General features: G+C 32.0%; 1 protein-coding gene across 4 annotated transcripts in view; it reads right to left on the minus strand.

Annotated features, from left to right (window-relative positions):
* Positions 1–20025, minus strand: part of LOC122568882 (RYamide receptor-like) — a 349767-nt gene that overhangs the window by 296764 nt on the left and 32978 nt on the right. The window contains exon 1 of one of the 4 annotated variants that reach the window (XM_043729149.1): positions 11859–11988. The exons of the other annotated variants lie outside the window; for them this stretch is intronic. The gene's annotated coding sequence lies outside the window, so the exon portion shown is untranslated. Of the gene's footprint in view, positions 1–11858; positions 11989–20025 lie in introns of those variants that run through there. 4 annotated transcript variants of the gene reach the window in all.

Genomic DNA, 20025 nt, shown 5'->3' on the forward strand with positions numbered 1-20025 from the left:
CACCGAAGCTGCTGGATCAATTAAAGATATAATAACCTGTCAACCTCAGCGTTATTTCTATTAATCACCCTTATTATCCCACAAGAAATAAGGGATCGTACGATTCGTGGCGTCGATTAGTCTATCGTAACGGGAATTTACGACTCCCGTTGGCGCGCTTCTCCCTGATCGCGTCTCCCCGCGAACGTGCGAAAATACACGTACAAAACGTCTGAATACACCGGATGCACTAAGATAATTAACACGTGGTCGACTCCTAAGACAAAAGAGCGTCGTTAGAAGTCGTACCAACTTAGCTTGTAGGAACTAGCGATCATACCAACTTAACATTTCTTAACACAAGTGGTAGCTGATATGTTTCATAAAGAAGTTCACCCGGAAATATGTCGACAAATCTTACGAAACAATGATTTTCATGGCAGAGTACCGCGAAAGAAGTCATATATTAATGCGGTAAATCATAAAAAAAGATTGACTTTTGCAAAAACCTATATTAATACAGATAATTCTTTTTGGAACAAAGTCATCTTTTCGAACGAGTCAAACATTTTTGGCTCGGATGGTAAAAATTATGTGTGGAGAAAACCAAATACGAGATTGGAGATTCGACATTTACATCAAACAGTGAAACACGGAGGTGGATCGGTCATGGTGTGGGCGTGCATGGCTGCCAGTGAAACCGGAATTTTTATATTTATTGATGGAATACTTGATAAATACAAGTATTTAAATATTTTAAAAAATAACCTTAATGAAAGTGTCCATAAATTAGGATTATTGGAAGATTTCCATTTTCAACAAGATAATGATCCTAAGCATAGTGCTAGAATTGTGAAAAAATGGATCGTATATAACATGGGCTGGAATCGGAAAAAGATTAAATAAATTTCAGATAATCTCAAAGCAAGTATTGAAAGATAAAATTATCGAAATATGGAACTCCGTTGAGTATAGTTTTACAAAATCATTGGTTTACAGTATGGGACGTCGATTGAGACACACTATTGCTGCTAAAGGTAGTCCAACAAAATATTAATATTAAATAATTTAATAATATATGTAGCGTTCAAATACTTTTGTGAGTCACTTACAACACGTTGTAGAATCCTTTTCAAATTTTACTGACACAATCTTAAGACTTTCATCTTCCTATTGACATCTGCTTGTCTAAGCAAATTACTTCAATATATTGTACTTTGCATATTCACTACATAACTTCCACAGTCTAACAATGAATGATAAAGATGATTAAATAATAATAATAAAACAATGATTATAGAACGAGAAAGTAAAAAATAGAAAAAATGAGTTAGAAATGGCGACGAGTGATTGTATATATTGAAATAAAGTTTATAGTAGGGAAAAGTAAAATTTGGAAGCAGCCTACGAAACTGCAAAAATGTGAAAAAATATTCAGGAAAAGTTCATACTTAGACGACGAGTTTTTCACAAATTGATTCCTCGAAACCTTTATAAATACCACATTTGATCGAATATTCAGTTTGTATTACTATAACGGTAAGCATCTCCATGACAATAGACCGATTATCAATGTATATACATGTATATAACATTATCTATTGTGTACCGATCTATAAATCAGTTAATGGTCGCGTGATCGGAAACATTAAACTACACTAAACTAAAAGTCCAGCTATATTCCCACTAACGTTCAACCGATCGATTGATTAACGGTTTAAACGACTGTTGCATGCGCAAAAACATCCACATACTCAAAACTCCCAACATGTGACGATCGATGGCTACTAAATGCTGACAGCTAACATTGTGACAGACTCGAATTGCTACCAAAAACCAACTCTTCGTTACATGATGAAAACAGTGTGGACTTACAGAGATTAACGAGCCAAACACATCATCCGCGATAAGACGAAAGAGATAAATCAGAAATTGTGATTCGAGCTAATGGATCATTGTGAAAAGACAGCTATTACAGTAGCAATTACATAGACTCGTAGGGATGGGATCGAGCTTTTTATGTGTTTATAAATTTCAATCAAATCCAATATCGGCAGAATGGGCAACATTTTCAGCAATTTTTGTAATAATAGACTTTATGATTACTTCATATTATTTCATTATGTATTCCTAATCTTCCGTTACGGCAAAAACAAACTTAAACTGCGATAATATCCATCGAGACAACGATCTACAGTGAGATCCGTTATAACGAGGCGTGATAAAGTGCGCGCGTACCGAGCGAAAATTCAAAGTCGATTTTCTCGAAAACAAAGCCTCAAACGAAAAATTTTTATTCTATATTTTCGACTTCTTTTTTCGCGTAGAATCACCCCTTTTCCGCTTGTACCACCAGTTACCAACCACCCTGTATAATGGTTCATTCGTTCGAATCCTCTACGAAACTTTGAGGAACAAAAATGGGATATTCAATTATAACCAAACATTGATCGAACTCTGTCAGAAACTGAAGAGCTCATAATCAAAATGATGTTTGTCCGCGTTTGTGTTTATTTCAGGAAAACGAAAAAATATTTTGACGTCTATAATTTTTTCTTCAATATATCCTAATTTTTTAAACAAAATATTCATCGTATTATTCAATTGTTGTATCTACATTTGTAAGTACTTTTAAGTGAGGATGACCTAATACACGCTTGAAACGCACTACAACCCATCACTGTAGGTCCGACTCCATTGTTTAAATAATTGCAAATGAGAAAATATCATCAGCTATTGTTTAGCTGGGAAATTCAGGTTTGTTGTTGTACGCGTTGCCATTCGAAACAGTTTCGTACAGGAAGAAATTTCGTTCGATTTACGATAGCAATCAGTACATGTGCACAAACGCTATTCAACGTGGCCAAACGTGATTGGAACGTGAACATTGATCGACGTTAGGTTTGTTTGAAAAGCGTTGAATAATATTCTGATTCGTGATCTAGCCATGATTGGAGCTGCAACGTAAATCAAGACTTAATGATATTGCTGTACGTAGAACGTTGCCATCCTCAAATATCAATGTCTCCGTAATCTAACGTTAGAGCTGTGTACCGAAGTTTGTAATTATTAACTTCCCTATTATTAAGTTACATGGTAATTATACGATAGCTTGCAAATATTATCATAAAGTGGTTTATCCATTTTGAACTTGAATAATTATTGTATTTATTTTGGGCATACAGTTTAATTTAATGCCGGCAGTCTCTTGTAAAATGAAATGAAGACTATGATAAGAGGTTTTAATAAAATTGAGAAATTTTTATATTATAAAATTTCATATTTTGTATGAATATAAATATCAAATTAAATTAATTGATATTAAGATTAGAGCAAACCATAGATGAAAATTAAATTGTAGTACACTTTTGTTGCTCGTGATATTGATCATTAATGTGAAAAATTCAGATTTAGAAAGTAGTTGACCAAACTAACTTATCGATAATTGCCAATTATTAATTGTAATATACGTTGCATAACAATTTCTCGTTTCATTCAGCACTTTCTCTTGCAAGCTATGAAAAATGCTACAAAATTAGAGAAAGTCTAATGAATTCTCAGGAACAGCGATAACTATTATAAGAATGTTACGTAAAATGGTAACTTGTAACAAAAAGAAGATATCTTCAAACTATCAGATCACAATTTAACTGCAAAAGGATTTAGAAATACAACTGCAGTAAGGAACATTTTTTCAAAACTTTCTCTCGTCTAAAAATATACAATTTTTTAATAAAAACACGAACGACACTTTCGAATCAGATGGACCATATTTTGGTTAATAAATGTCACATTCTATAAAATCGTGAACAGTTCCAAGTTTTATGAAGAATCCATCGTTTCATCTCGTCGCAACGTTAATAGTAATCAATAATAAATAGGCTTAAGAATAAATATATCGGAATTTGTTTATACGTAATACCAAACGCTTCTAATTGGACGTGACAACTATATTAAATAATAAAAAAAAACATAGAAAAAAAGAATTTAATTAGCAAGGCAATCTCTTTTTTTAGATATGATAGATTTGGACTGAGTAATCCGGATGCTGCAATCAAATTGCTCTTTTTCTCTTGACAATTCTAAAATCGAAGCTCTCCTCGAATCCATCTTTATGCTCCTTCAACTATTTTCAGGTAAAATTGAGGTAACGTGATTAATTCAAAATTGTACTTAACAACCAAAGAGATACTTGTGGCACATACAAGAATAATTTTACGTTAGTTTTAATTTAGTTTAATTTAATTTAATTATTTTAGCCATTGATTTAAGCTACGATATTTTATATTAAAATATATACAGAATGTTCAGGAAAATCGTGAGCGCGATTTGGAAGCACTTCGATAACGTAATAAAAAGGTGTTTCAGACAAACATCGATCCATTTTGAGTCAGCTACAAATTAGGATACTTAAAATCACAAAAAATGCTTCTTTCTATAAACAGTCAATATCATCGTAATTTTTTTAAATGACACTGTATATTTTTAGTTTGATAGCATCGTGGCTGATGTCAAGACGAGTTCAACGATCTCAACTTGAATTCATTGGTCATTAACGTGTAAAATTTCGTTTCAATAAAAATGAGAGTAAATGTTCGGTAAATAAAGCAGATACAAGCGAACATTCCAGTTATAATTCAAAATTTCTTGGATATGTGAGATGTATTATCTCATTGATCAGAAGAAAACTATTTTGTTAAGGAATTTTCTACCTTTTTCTTGATTCTCTTGAACATTAAAAATAGTGTTTGCCACAATATTTCATTATTTGATAAAAATTCATAATAAAAACACTATGAATTTTTCCAATATATTATGAACTTATTATAACTCAATATATTATGAACTGATTCCAATATTTAGACGTTTAGGTAGATTTTCATGACAAAAAAGATTAATCTCATTTTCGTTAGTAAATCAAAGAGAAATTGATGCATTAACACGTTGACTGCCACGACACCCGTTTTCGGGTGTCAGCAAAGTTTCTGGTCAGGCCGCGTAACCCACATTCGGGTGTCGCTTATTCGACTACTTGCGAAGGATCGTCGTAGGTATTTGAAAAGATATTGCATAATAATAAAACTGTTGAATTGTTATAAAAGTAATACAAAAATAGTTTGTTATAAAAGTAATACAAAAATGGTTTATTAAAAAAATTATTTAGAATGTAAAACTTTAAGGCATTCTATACATAGCTGACGTTGGTCGGGACAATTTGGTCAATAAGTTGTTGTTTTCTTCAAATTCTTTTGTGCCTTTGTTCGGTCCATTCGACGTCTTTTATTCGCATAACATAGTTTGCACGCGCGTCTAATGCTTCTTCCGCAATCATTTTTCCCAACGGCGATATGATGCTCACTCCGTCGAAGACAAAGACTTTTTGTATTTTCAGACAACCCTAATAATTTTCTAACTAATAATTGTCCAAATATTCTAATATTTATATTCTTGCTTGTTGCAATTTTGTAAACCGTCAAAGCGTTTGCAACAGAAATTCCCAGAAGGGGTTGAACGCCCAGTTTCCTGTACCATTTGATTCCTTTTCTAATTGCGGTGGCATAAGAAACCATCTGGTCGGAATAATCTATACCACACTTTCCTTCATCATATTCAACAACAGCTAGTGGTTTTAATGTCGCGAACAAACGAAACGAGAGACCATTCTTGATTGATTCTTGAAGACACGCGTGGCAATCAACGTGTTAAGGGGTAAAAAAAGAGGATCACATTTAACAGATTTGATCAATAAAACAAAGCAAGCAATAATTTTATTTCATATACTTGCGAAACTGAAACCTCACTGAGAATCGAGTTCAAGAGAAGAACTTTTTTATTGACTTCGCCTTATTCGGTCATCCAATCAACCAATCCTTTTTATCTTCACATAGGAACATAATAATATGTTCTCAAGTTTCTGCTGTTAAGGCAAATGTAATACCTATAGGAATTTAAAAAATTCTTCTTTCCCTAATTATTAATAATTGACCGATATAGTCGTTGTTTAACCATGGCAAGCAATTAAATAATATAAATTAATCAAAAAAAAAAATAATAAACGATTATATATATTATAGTGTTGATGTAACGTTAGTCCTTAATTCAAACTCTTAATTAAACAGTATATCAAAAAATTAGAACAATAAATTAGCAACTTGCACAAGTTGCTAGTAGTATCATCTAACGATCCATTATTGTTCACATATTCTTTTATAGCAACACACTATATATATTACTGATGGCTTGATATAATATCTATAGCTTTCAAGTGAAAACCTTCAATTTTATTTTGTGCGAAGAGAGTCGTTATTCATCACTCTTCCAAGTGCTACGAGAAAGAAAGAGAAAGAGAAAGAGAGGGGGAGAGAGAGAGAGAGAGAGAGAAAGAGAGACACGAAGGCAGAAGAATAAAAAAGCCACGAACCGTTATGCGGAACATATACAACAGGATCTCTCGTTGCACTGGTACATTACATTCACTGGTATATATTTTTTTTTTCATTGTAAAAGAGAAATAAACAGATGGCAAACGGATGATTTCCACGATGCTTGTTCCCTAAAATTGGCTGAAGTTAACGGCATCGATTCCCATCAGACCGGTTCAGACGCAAAAACAGAGTGGAGAAAATGAAATTGAATCGTTACGCACGCAGTAATGATAGGTATTCCATGCACGTTCGTGTGCATTGGTAATTAAATCAGTTGTGATTGGAACTCATGTCGTGGCAAACATCACCAGAAGTGGGCGTTCTGTGTGAAATTCGTAAATCGTGCGAATCTCCACGTTTTCTAACTTTATCAGAAAATAATTTCGCTTTCATTCGATTTTTGGTGAATTGGTTAATTGCACTAAAATGGAAATTTGAAGCAAACTGATTCTGAAAAGAATTAAAGTAAGAAAATTAGTGCAATAAACTGTACAGAATTTGTAAATAGATCATAAGCATGAACTAAGGAAAGATATAGCTGGATGTTCGAACCAGCAGAGAAAGGACCATGGAAACTAAATGAAAATCATAAAATATGGAATTTGTGTCTGTTGCAACGAGAAGAGAAATTAAAATATTTAAAAAATAATATGGAATAATAAAAACTTAAACCAAGATATAAATAAAGTACAAAAAACAAAGATATAAATTGAAATATGTATACGTAAAATATAAAGAAATTAAATTATAATATAAAATGTGAAATATTAATTTTTCAATTTAGTATATCGTTTAGCTTTATTGTCTCATTTATGAAATAAAGAAAACTTCATTTGCTAGATAGATTGCGTCTCTCGTCTAAGAATGTTTTCTACTGTTATTTAAAGGATAAATAAAAGCACAAAATAGTATATTTTATCTATACAATGTTATAATGATGTTTCTAAGATGTTTCAGCTAAAAGTCACATAATTTTGAACGATACTTATATAAACTAAAATAACACTTCATTGGTTTTATACATACATAACTTTTCACTAAAGGACAGAAAAATTTTAGCTAGATTCAGATGTAGAAACGAAAGAAGAGGGAGAAAAAAGATGCAGACTATGTAAAAGGAAAAAAGAAGACCTGAGACATGTAATAGAAGAATGTGAAATAACAGGAGGACCAAAAGACATGGAAAAAAATACTGAATGAGACTGGAGAAGTGTTAAGAAATGTTAAGTTGGTATGATCGCTAGTTCCTACAAGCTAAGTTGGTACGACTTCTAACGACGCTCTTTTGTCTTAGGAGTCGACCACGTGTTAATTATCTGAGTGTATCCGGTGTGTTCAGACGTTTTGTACGAGGTGACGAAATATACAAAGTAAAATAAAATCTGTGTGAATCTATTAAAAACCAACCCCAAACCTATATTAAATAACAAGAAGGACTAACAGAATTAAAAGCAGTAATAGCGAAGAGAAGGGCAATACGAGACGGGGAGGAACGACAAGAAGGAAGCACAGCAAGAAGGCAAAAGCCCAAAAGTGGCAATAGTTTTTAGTCATTAGTTTTTAGTCTTTAGAGATAGAATAATTTAGGGGAGTGCAATACAATAGAGTAGATAAGAGGTAGATATATAAGAAACGAAACAAGTGTAAGAGATGTAAAACCGAAAGTTCGTCCAAAGTCGAAAGGCACGGACTAAATAATAATAATAATATATTCAATTTAGTTTTCAATATTTTTTAATGTAAAACTTACAAATTGGATATCAAATCTTAGAAGTAATAGTTTCATTAGTCTTATCCCTTATGGCTTAACATTGACGTAAAGCTTGTTCAATAATAAAGAAAAGAAAAATTAATTGTATTTCATATACATATATAATATAATAATCTGTTCATCTACAATTTTCTAATGATATTTAAGAATAACTAACAACCTTCGAGGTACACTCAACGTTTCTATAGTAAAGTTTAATCTTATTATGTTTACATATACGTTCTTCGTTATAATAAATTAATCCCCAAGAAACCTACAAAACGATGTCTAAAATATAATAAATACGTACAATGCGAACACATAAAATTTAGTAAACTTAAAAACTGCAAAAAAAGAATATTTCGATGAAAATGCCATCGTTGTAAAGACTATACAAAATGATCGATAAGGAAGAAGGATCGATTCAAGTAGAAGTGGTGGCTATTAACAGTCTTGATAATGTAATAACAGTAACGGAGTGAATAATCAATCTTCAGCTCGTATATGCGTGTAAGTGCACGACGGGGAAGGATATCAAATGGAGTAGCAGAAGGAGCACGTTGGCGATCAAGATTTGCATCTCAAACAGGCTTGAAACGATTGTTGGCTTGCTACAGGACATCACGCAACGAAGATTCCCGATCGATTAGGAGCGATAAGCCAAGCTGCTACACTCTATCTTTAACAAGCAGACCACTCTAACTACCATAGGATCCATTTTGCATTTTACACATTATATCAGCGTTGCTCCGTTCACCTTGGAACGTCATCGTTCGTTTCTGATGAATACTAATCGAAGAGCATCGATTAATTAAGAAGAACTTTTGCACAAAATGCAATAAGAAATAGAATCAAAATTAATATGAGGAATGTAAGCTTGATATTGACGAATAATGAAGGATTTTATTTCTTTGATCCATTCTATCCCTCTCATTTTGCTGTCGCAATCATTTCTCATCATTTTAGCAGATTTTGCAAATATTACACGTAACTCTTTTCATCGGGTTAATAATCCTACGCCTGTTTTCTTCATCAGTCATTTGATATTTCCTATTTCCACGTTTCGCTCTTACTATTGATATCTAATTATTTATAGAATATACAGCATTCTTTATTTTTTCTTATGTTTAATAATAATATAGAGGTTATCTTACAGCATTTCTTTATATTATAAATATTAAATATGTAAATTTTCATAATTTGGTTAAACGTAATTGTTGAAGGTCACCACTTTTAAGAAAACTCTACGTCTGGTCTTTTTAGCTTTCTAAAGCACTGAAGCCACCGACAGCGTATAGACAAAAGACTGCGACAAAGGCAGACCATAAACAGTCGACAGGCGACGTTGGCCTCGGGGTTTTTCAGTTATAGGGTAACACTGCTAGCGTGCTGATCTGGACCAGCTCATATTATTATTTCATTCTTATACTTTTCACTTCTGTATTTGAAATATATTTTTCTACCTTATAATTTATCCACGCGTCTCTCTCATTATACATTTAATAACCTCAACAGTAATTAATATTAAACAACGTGTGTAACTTAAAAGTATCCAGAATATTGATAATTGCTTTTATTATTTATTGTCCATTGTTATATTTGTTATTGCTTTGATAAATTTGAGTAAAACTTTTCATTAGTTAAATAGCATTTAATATAAAATGCTTTCACAATTTTTGGTATGTAAATTGATAAAACAAAGGGCAGTTGAAAATTTATTTTTATAAATTACTTGCGTAGATTAAGGCATATATAGCAATCTGACGAATTATAATTCGTTTCTTTTACTTTAAATAACAAAAGGTAAGTTCTGGTCATTATCAATCTACAATAATATTGAATCATTCATGGTGGATATATTTTGCGCTCTAAAGCGTCAAACAAGTGTTCTTCCGGGAGCTATTCGAGAGAACGGCAAAATTCTTTCTCGGTATTTTAGGATACCCTTGAGTCCTTTTTGTAATAAATGGACTACAACTACTTGACGTGCTTGGGATAAGAAATAGTCTGTCGAGAAAGGCGTATAAATTTCTAAGTAATTCTTTCCAGAGTCAGCGAAATATATTCATAAACTTTGTCCACATTTCGCTGAAGGAATTTTAAACAAATATAGACAGAAATTCAAAGAACCGTACTGAAAATTATTTCCTTCAAATATATACAAAAATGCAAACTGTAAATACGAACAGTGAGTATCTTTCTAATTAAGTAAAGGAATATTACATTTTTTCTTAATCATCCAGAAATATTAAAATATAATATCTAAGATTTTATAAATAAGGAAGAGACAGAGAGAGAGAGAGAGAGAGAGAGAAAAAAATATTTTTTTATCTAGTGGGTACTTCAAATGTACCATTCTTATCACAGTTTATAACTCAGTTTACATACACGTGATATGGGAACAAATACTTTACGAATTCAACTGACGTGACTTATACAGAAACTTTAAAGCTACAAGTAAGTAATTTGTATAATTTGATAATTCTTCTTCATTCATTTCTGTCATCGTTTTAACACAAACTTGACATGTCCTATAAATCATACATTTATCTCAAATTCAACAGTTCACGCCAACAACTTCACAGTATACATACATAAACGAATATTTGTAACACAGAAATAATAACTCAATTGAGACTCATACGTAGGTTCTTTTAAATATATCAAGAACTGTACGAATGTTCCAGAACATAGCAGTGACGTTGATCAGCAAAAAAGCAATTGCGGGATGTTAAAAAATTGAAGATTATTATCTGGAATATTGTAATAATAGTAAAAAGCATGTAGATGTTAGGAATAAATACGATTGAAGAAAGAACTGCTTATTCTTTATAAAACGATCGTGGTTATTTAATTAGTTTAAACGTGAATCAAAAATAAATGTATAACGTTTGAAAGACATTTGCCAATCCTAAAATCTTTTAAAAAATAATAGAGCAACTTGTTAACTTTGCCTAATTAATAATTCTTTTAATTATAATCAGTGCATTTTAATTTTAATTAATTAGCGAGTATTGATATTTTTGAAAATATCTAATTGCCATGTTCTTTCTTACTCTGTGGACAGTGTCACTCACAATTATTCAAGCAACGGAGATTTTATACTGTAACCCGAATTTTTATATAGCAACGTAAGTAATTGTTACCACAAAGAATTCTATATTAGAATAATACTAAATATATAGAACTGTTTTTATTATATATTGAATATAACTAAATGATTGTTCATTAGTCAAAATGGTGACTGGTTTTATTGCATCAATCAAAGAAACAGAAATTGACATGTTATCTACGTAATATTCTAATAAATATTAACCTTAAGCCAATCATTAAGAAACACAAGTAAGAAATACAAGAATCAAAATGACAGTAAACGATATGATTTACAGTAGCTAAATGTGTATATAAAGATTTGTTATTTGGAATTTGGCATCAAAAAGTGTCCTCCATATAACGTCATAAAGTATTAACTAGATTACAAAGGTTCCGAAATGTCCGTTTCAGGTTCGGGGAATCGACTTCCAGCACACGACCAAACGCAATTCCGACAAACTTAAGTCACCATTATGACTATAGTGGATGCTGAAGTCATACATGTATAATATTGTGTGGTTTGATAGAAAGTTCAGTCCCCTTAGAGCATATATAGAGTTCCTATGCATATATTATAAGGTTACTAAAAGTAAATGTAATTTGCGACATACCTGTACTATATATGGTACACCACGTAATTGTGTTGTCACAATTTTTCAGGTACTTCCGATAATTTGACAAAAAAGTGCTCTAACCTTTTCGCTTCGGCAGTCCAGTCCGCCTAAGTGTTTTCCCTGTACGGAGGCGCGCGCCACGAATGCGCACAGTGGCGTGATTGCTGTATAAATGTTTTCCTAAGTCTTAAATAACAACTGTGCTGAATAAAACAACGATAAAACAATCTTTGCTGCAATATGATAAGTATAATTTACGTCTTTAATATGAGAAGGTTTACAAAATTACATATACATTATTGACTACAGATGGCACTGGTGTATGCCTGATATATGGGATACCGATCGTCGCGTGGTTGCCGCCTATAAGCGACACCCGTGCCCACAGGTCATGTAGCCGGCGCCGCCTATAAACGGCACCCTAAGCGAGAGGGTTAAATAAAAGTGAATCAGTTTTCAATTGGCCACAAATTGCAATATAAGAAATTACCAAAAAATTGTTTTTCTATCAAAAATCAAGATTCCTCCAACATCTTTAAATGATACTGCGTACTTTTGACTCCATACTCTTGTAGCTGATGTTGGGACAAGTTCAACGACCTACTATACTATGGCCTTGAAGTGACCTTGAATCTTAGATTGTCGGCTTATCAAGGGAAATGTTATCGCTAAAAATTACTTTGTGTCGATCAAATTACAGATCCCAATTTCTGAACGAGAAAAATGTTAATCATACGCATATTACAGAAGAAGCATAAACAGCATACAGAAATAAACTTACCTCGTGTAATGTTGTAGCAACTTCCTGCATCCAATTGTAATAAATACTCGAACTGTTACGGACTTGTTTAATATTTCGTTATTACTTTTATACGCATTAACTAGCTATGCTATAGAATTTGAACGACGTTATTCATCCGTTATTACAATGTACTTTATTCATGTTGTAAGGATGATAGCCATTCTTCTTTGCAATGCTTTTAATCGTTCTGAATTGTGCTTACAAAATTATGGGCTATAATAATTCGGACATTTATTATAATGGAACGCACAAAGGTATTGTAACGTTACGCAAGGTATGTTTATTCCTGTTCGCCATACGACTGTTTATGACCCTTTTGTAATGCGTATATGGTTTCTCTTGTTCAAAACTTTGATCGAGATAAAGTAATTTTTAGCGATAACATTTCCCTTGATTATGCCAATATTTTACGATTCATCTTAATTCATCAGCTACAAGAGTATGCCGTCAAAAATACGTAATGTCGTCTGAGAAGCTCGAGCTGACCTTGACCTTTTATCGAAAAAGCAAGTTCTTGGAAATGTCTTATATTGCATTTTGTAGCCGATCGAAAACTAACGAAATTTTATTCAAAATATCTTTTTATTAGACTGTCGGAAACGATCATGACCTGAAAAATCATGGCAACAATTACGTGGTACACCCTGTACATTGCCACCATGGAATCAAAGTGAACCGAATTTGTGAATCAATAGCACTTAAAATAAGAGTTTGTTGACTTTAATTGCGTGGAGCGTTCGATTTCCACGGGGTGTTGATTTTTTCGTTTCTCTTGACATATTTAAAAGAAATTATATATGGATCTCAATTAAATAATTATTTTTGTGCTACAAATACAGCCCATCCCCTTTGGAACAATTAAAATACATATATCTTCTTAAATTGCTTTATTGGTCATTCATAATTGATAAAAGTGTTTTATATATAATTTATAAATTTGTTTGCTGCCATTAAATGTATATGTATCTTATAATGTGTTAGAAATTTTACATTCTATCAAAACTATAAATATTTTGCAAAAATACTACTGTATTTGTTATATATCACTCATTGTACATTTGTTTGATAATACAATGGACATCATTGCTTATTCATTTTATTTATTTCTTAATGCATCAGTTTCAGAATAAGGAATTTCTAATCTTCAGTCCTTAGCAAGTTATAAACTGTTATTATAACAGACAGACAGAAAGATATTTAGTTGATTAAAACAGACAGCTTAATTTATATGACTAGCTATGACTAATGAACCGAATAATCTTCATTTTATAACAATGATATTAATCATTTTCGATTGAGCCTTACGTCTCATAAAATTTTGAAATATTGATATTATTCATTCTTGTATACACAAATAGTGAAATGCGATTCACATTTTATAAATAAATAAATAAACATAGCATGCTTCTTTAAGCTACTGCATGAAAGAACCTCCTATTATGAAACTATAAACTGTCTGTCCAGTGCAAAAATTATACATTGCCGATATACATGTAATAAATTTATCTGCCATAAAAGAGGTAAGGTAATCTGAAAGGATAGAGTCATTTCAACCCCCTATCTACAAGGGCTAACGTAGGTCCGTGTACTAACCCTTCCAAAGTAATATGTGACTTTCCCTTCCAATTACGCAAGTGACTTGCTCTGCACTGCTCGTCAAGTACCCATAAGTAATTAAAGGTCATTGCTGACGATGTATTTATAACAGTATGCTACTATTGCATAATATCAAATAATTATCGAGTGCAATATTACAAACATAAGCGTATTAAACGTAAGAACACGACGGGTATTTTTAAATACACCTGCGGATGTTGTATTTACTTTAAACATTTAATTTATTGTGCTGATTAGTTTATTGATATTTGCTATTTACGACTCCAATACGCAAGTTTTAAAGAGGCTAATTTTGTAAGTTTAACTCATCAAAACAATTTAATTAGAGAAACTTAGAGAGTAAACGTGAATATGAAAATGATCTGTTTTATTTCGCTTGTTATTATATCAAATAAGTGCAATGACATAATAAAATTCAAAATAAAATTCAAAAAAGGAAATTATTCGGTATTTCATTATCGTCAAAATTTCTTACGTTTCTGATATCAGATATAAAAAATACATATTTCAAAATTTTATCATGGATAATAAATATCAACAATTACATTATATATGTGACAATTATAATAGTATAGTTGATCGAAACTACATTACGAAAGAGTATAAAAAATGGCCTACAGTACTAAACATTTTAATTTGTCATTTAAAAATACAGTCATTTTCATATGTGTTAGTAATCATTTATATTTATAGTAATCATATATGTGTTGATAATAATTAAGCTGTAGACACTCTCATAAAAAAAAACCCTTATCTTATACTTTGAATTATAATGAATAAAAACATATTTCTATCTTAATAACTTTTTTCATTATAACAATAAAATAGTTTAAATTAAATAAGTTTTCTTCGAACGATTAAATACAATACTCTTGTGGAATAGGATTAGCCATTTAACTCGGGTTTAAGGTTATGTCTGATAACGAATAATAGCGAAGATTTTATTGCGTGTAAAATATAGGAAAAGTACGAAAGAAATTTTTCACCTATTTTCACGCATAGAATAATTTACTGTCGATTATTTACTCTTATTTAATCTGGAATAGACCAAATTCAAGCATACTTGGCGAATTTTTAAACTTTTCTTCCTTTCAAACGATTTTCTCGAAGATAAACCGACGTACGAAGAAATTGTGTTCTGTGTATATTTTCGACTTGTTCTTTCACATATCTAACTGTCTATTTTAACCGTCTTAGACTCTCTTAATTATCTTAACTGTGTCACAGTTGCTGCAACTCTGTATGTATATACAATATACACATCTATGTATATATGTATGTCGGGTTTATCGTTAGAATTGAGGGCGCGTAACAATTCTTCATTTGAATTAGCCATCGTTTTGCACAACAGAGATTATACTTACACGTATAAATATGACTTTTTACAAAGTTTCACGAATGACCGTGGTGTTTAGACACGCGAGATGCTATTGACAATGTTCTTGGGTTCGATAACGAATCCACGGTCAACGGGATAACTCTTCACTAAACGTAGGATATTTTGAAGCACGAAATACGTTTGCTGGCACGCTCGGTATATACTGCTCAATGTGTAACTTTCCAAGGCGATCGCACGAATAATAGACCGATGAAAATTTTCCTCTCTTTACTATCGCGTTCGTTTGTTATATACTGGTTGGAAGCATCGAGAAAGTTTCAATTGCCGTTGCTAGGCAGTTTCTGCCTGGAGTTTGATTATTAATACAACGCGTGTCCCATTATATTGACACCTCCGAGGCAAAATTACACGTGGCTAGGCCGTATGCCGCCACAACCACGTTTCTAGGGAGAACCATGCAACCACTGCACATCTCCGTCAGGCGAAACGTCCATCCCGTGACCGTGGCTACGTTCGGCGACCAGTCGTGTCACTCCGAGCCCAATCCCACTATCGCGAATCTCGAACAAATACAATCGGATTGAATGATAACAATTGCTTAATTACGGCTATGATAGAGTCTAGGCTAAAGTATTAGAGGATTTTCCCAAAATTTTAAAGGAAAGGCTTCGGTGTCCTTTCATCTTCGACATATATATGTATATTGTATATATTGTCTACAGAAAGCATTTACACATTTCCCAGCAGATCCACGTGCCTTAGCTAGTAAACTTGAAACTTTTCTTCTACCACCACCTTTTTCTTATCATTCCCTATCGTCTTTCTATTTACACTTCATAGATACGCTCCCACGCACCTGGTGTGTCGTTCAAACTATCATTTACTTTTTGTTTGCAAATAGTCATCCTTTTATCTATCTGGTTAATTTATGTACGTTTAAACATTCATGTTCTCGTCTATCGCGCGACAATATATTTAAATTACGTTCCGATGTTCAAAAAAGACACCTAGAAACTGTTTCCTTATTCGTTATGATTAATTCAGTTTCGATGTGTATTCTTTCAAAAGTAATATTTTTTCAATATAAATATTTTTCAATATTTAATACTTATAAGTTTTTTCAAAATAATGAATTCTAATTTATACGTATAATATTTTGTTTATTTTATTTTGCTAAGTATTTCAGCATAAGTAAATAAGTAAAATGTTTCATAATATTTTATTTTTTAAATAAAATATGTTTAAATTAAAGAACTATATTGTACAGACTTCACATGTTACATGTATTGTGTCCTATTTAAATAAGTTTAAAAGAATATTTAATTATTGAAATTATTAATAAGAAGAATATTTATTTATTGCTATATGATTTATTAATATTTGAACATTTATTTTTGTGAATATATTATGTGTTTTATGCGAAACTTTTTCAAATTTCATTAACACTGTACTGGGAGCTGATTATCGTGATTATATTGGTGAAATTCAAAATTAATTCGAAAATGTGTAGAGATGTATTTAAAAAGTAATAGACTTATAAAAATGTTTATATGTCATTTAATAAAAAATGTTTATTATCCTTCGAAATAATTCCCTGGAGAAGCTATGCACCGCTGGGGGCGATGCTCCCGCTCCTGGCAACGGTGCTGGAATTCTTCTATTGAGACTGCTTTTAGTTGCTTACAACCTTGTTGGCGATGTCCACAGTTCCAAAATGATGTTCCTCAATATGGCTTTTGATTTTTGAGAAAAGAAAAAGACCATGTGGCCTTAAATCTGAGAGGTGTGGAGGAGGCTGTGGAACCACAGCAATACGTTTGTTGGCCAAAACTTCATTTACAGAAAGTGCAGTGTAAAATACTACTCGATATGTCACGGTTCCATTTCCGTAATGCGTCATTAAATTACACTTTTAGAAAACTCGCTGCGAAATCACTCGCACTGTTAGCTGAATCAAGTTGAAATTAATACCGAAGGCAGAGTAAAGATATTATATCTCAAACAGCACCGCTGTATTGATGCGACGTTGCGGATTCCGAGAACCGAAATCTATCTCATTACTTTCTAGACACATCTCGTATATGAATTCCAAGATATTTCCTGCAAACGTAATAGAACGTTACTGAAACGTATATGAAACGAGACTGAACGTATACATGCATGTAACGTGAATATATAGTGGTTTTAAACATACATGTAATTCGTCTAATAATTGCTTAAGATGATTTCACTAAACGTAGTTGCTAATATAGTGAATAATTTCACCATTCAAATAGATAATCTTTGGTAATCTTTTTAAAATGTATAAATACATGCCTTATAATTTACATATACATTTTTAAATTCTTTTCAAATATAATCAGTATCAGTCACTATAGTGAATGAAATTTCAAAAAATTTGGTATAATACATAATAATATTTCTATAAATATTAATTTTATATTTTATACATAAAATTATATCTTAATTTTATATGTTATATTAAATAATATTTCTATAAATATCCAGGTAAATATCCAGGAGTCACTGTATGCTAATAGCAGTGTGCAAATATACTATAGATAGTATGGATAAATGTATTTTATAGTTGTGTCATTCACATATGACCTTTGTCCACCTAACAGGAACAAAAATCAGATTCTTTAACGTTTAACTTCTTCACTGCCCGCTGGACCTAAGCACAAGATTTAACTAGATATTTGTATTAAGTAATATATACTTATTTATAATACTTATTTATAAATTATACTTATCTATAATAAGCAGAGAAAATTACTTAAAATTCTCAATGCGAGAATTGATTGTAAAATACTAGTAAATAAAAAAAAAGAAACTTCTTCGAAAAGCAATAACCATTCCTATCCTGAAACGAGAAATCAACAATCGAATGCCCATCTTACGATCGTCCAAATTAACAATTACACGTAGTAAATGGTGAAGAACAAAAGTACTCGCAGCGTTATTTCCAGCAAGAATTTCCAGTATTTTTCACTTCCGGCGATTCACGTAACACGAAGAAGGAAAATGTGACGTTTCAAAAGAGGAAGACATAAATATCCCAGTGATGTTTAAAGAGACATCTGGAAGACAATAGATTTCCTACGGTGAATACATACTTAGTTGCATGAACAGAACCGAAATCAAGTTGAAGAACGAAAAGAAGCACTCACCGGAAATAACGCGGCTGGTTTTCATTTGGGACTTCCACTCCTGACGACTATGTTAATGTATACCTCGTATTTTTATTATAATTTTTTATCAAAGCTGTAAATATCCTACATATATCCTACATATATCCCGATATTTGTCCGACTATATTCATAAAATATAGTGACAAAGTTGAACTGTTAAGACGAAAAAATGGAAATATGTCGTATATATATAGAAGATTATACATGAAGAGATGTGATAAAAATATACAAATATATATTATTTCATTACGTATTCCTAATCTTCCGTTACGGCAAAAACAAACTTAAACTGCGATAATATCCATCGAGACAACGATCTACAGTGAGATCCGTTATAACGAGACGTGATAAAGTGCGCCCGTACCGAGCGAAAATTCAAAGTCGATTTTCTCGAAAACAAAGCCACAAACGAAAAATTTTTATTCTATATTTTCGTCTTCTTTTTTCGCGTAGAATCACTCCCTTTCCGCTTGTACCACCAGTTGCGATAAAAATATACAAATATACAGGCTACTCCATTGGAAGCGTGACACGTAATTATCTCCCAAACTATTCATTGTTCCAAGAAATATTTCAAATAAAAATTCGCATAATATTGTTACAAGGAAATCATGTTCGCCCCAAAGCAAAGTAAATTCTACTTGAAACTCTTTTTGCAATACTGAATAATTTAAGAGATAATTTTATTACATGTAAAGCTTTAAATGAAACATCCTGTATATAAGCATTTCTGTCTTAATAAAATTCAGCGCTAATTTTGCCAAAAAAATCTTAGATATGTATATATTTCTGTAATTGCGAAGACAGAAAATGTGAAGCCACTTATTTTGAATGATTTGATAATTCTGTGATGATTGTGTTAAACCTTGGGGCAGCGTGTACACAAAGTTGTAATCATGATAAAAAAGAAAAGAAGCAAGTGTCCGGATACTATTAAACGGGAGTGTATGGTATTTTCGCTAAAAGAATTCCTGGTAGCTGCAGTCTTCGAGCAAAAAGCAACCGTTGTTGAATACGCAGTACACTGTTCTCTGCGAGCCGTTCTTCTTCACCTGTTAGCCAACGACATGGAAACTTTCTTCGTGACAATTTGACGTATTCACCAGGGCTACTCGGCTTTTGTTGCCTTTTTAACCGTGCAACACGAGACGCGCTAGCTGCAACTTCGCCGCTCTCGACACGAACTCCAGACTCCAGACGTTCTTTGAAGCTGCC

The sequence above is a fragment of the Bombus pyrosoma genome, linkage group LG7, assembly GCF_014825855.1.
Source record: "Bombus pyrosoma isolate SC7728 linkage group LG7, ASM1482585v1, whole genome shotgun sequence".
Lineage (NCBI taxonomy): Eukaryota > Metazoa > Arthropoda > Insecta > Hymenoptera > Apidae > Bombus > Bombus pyrosoma.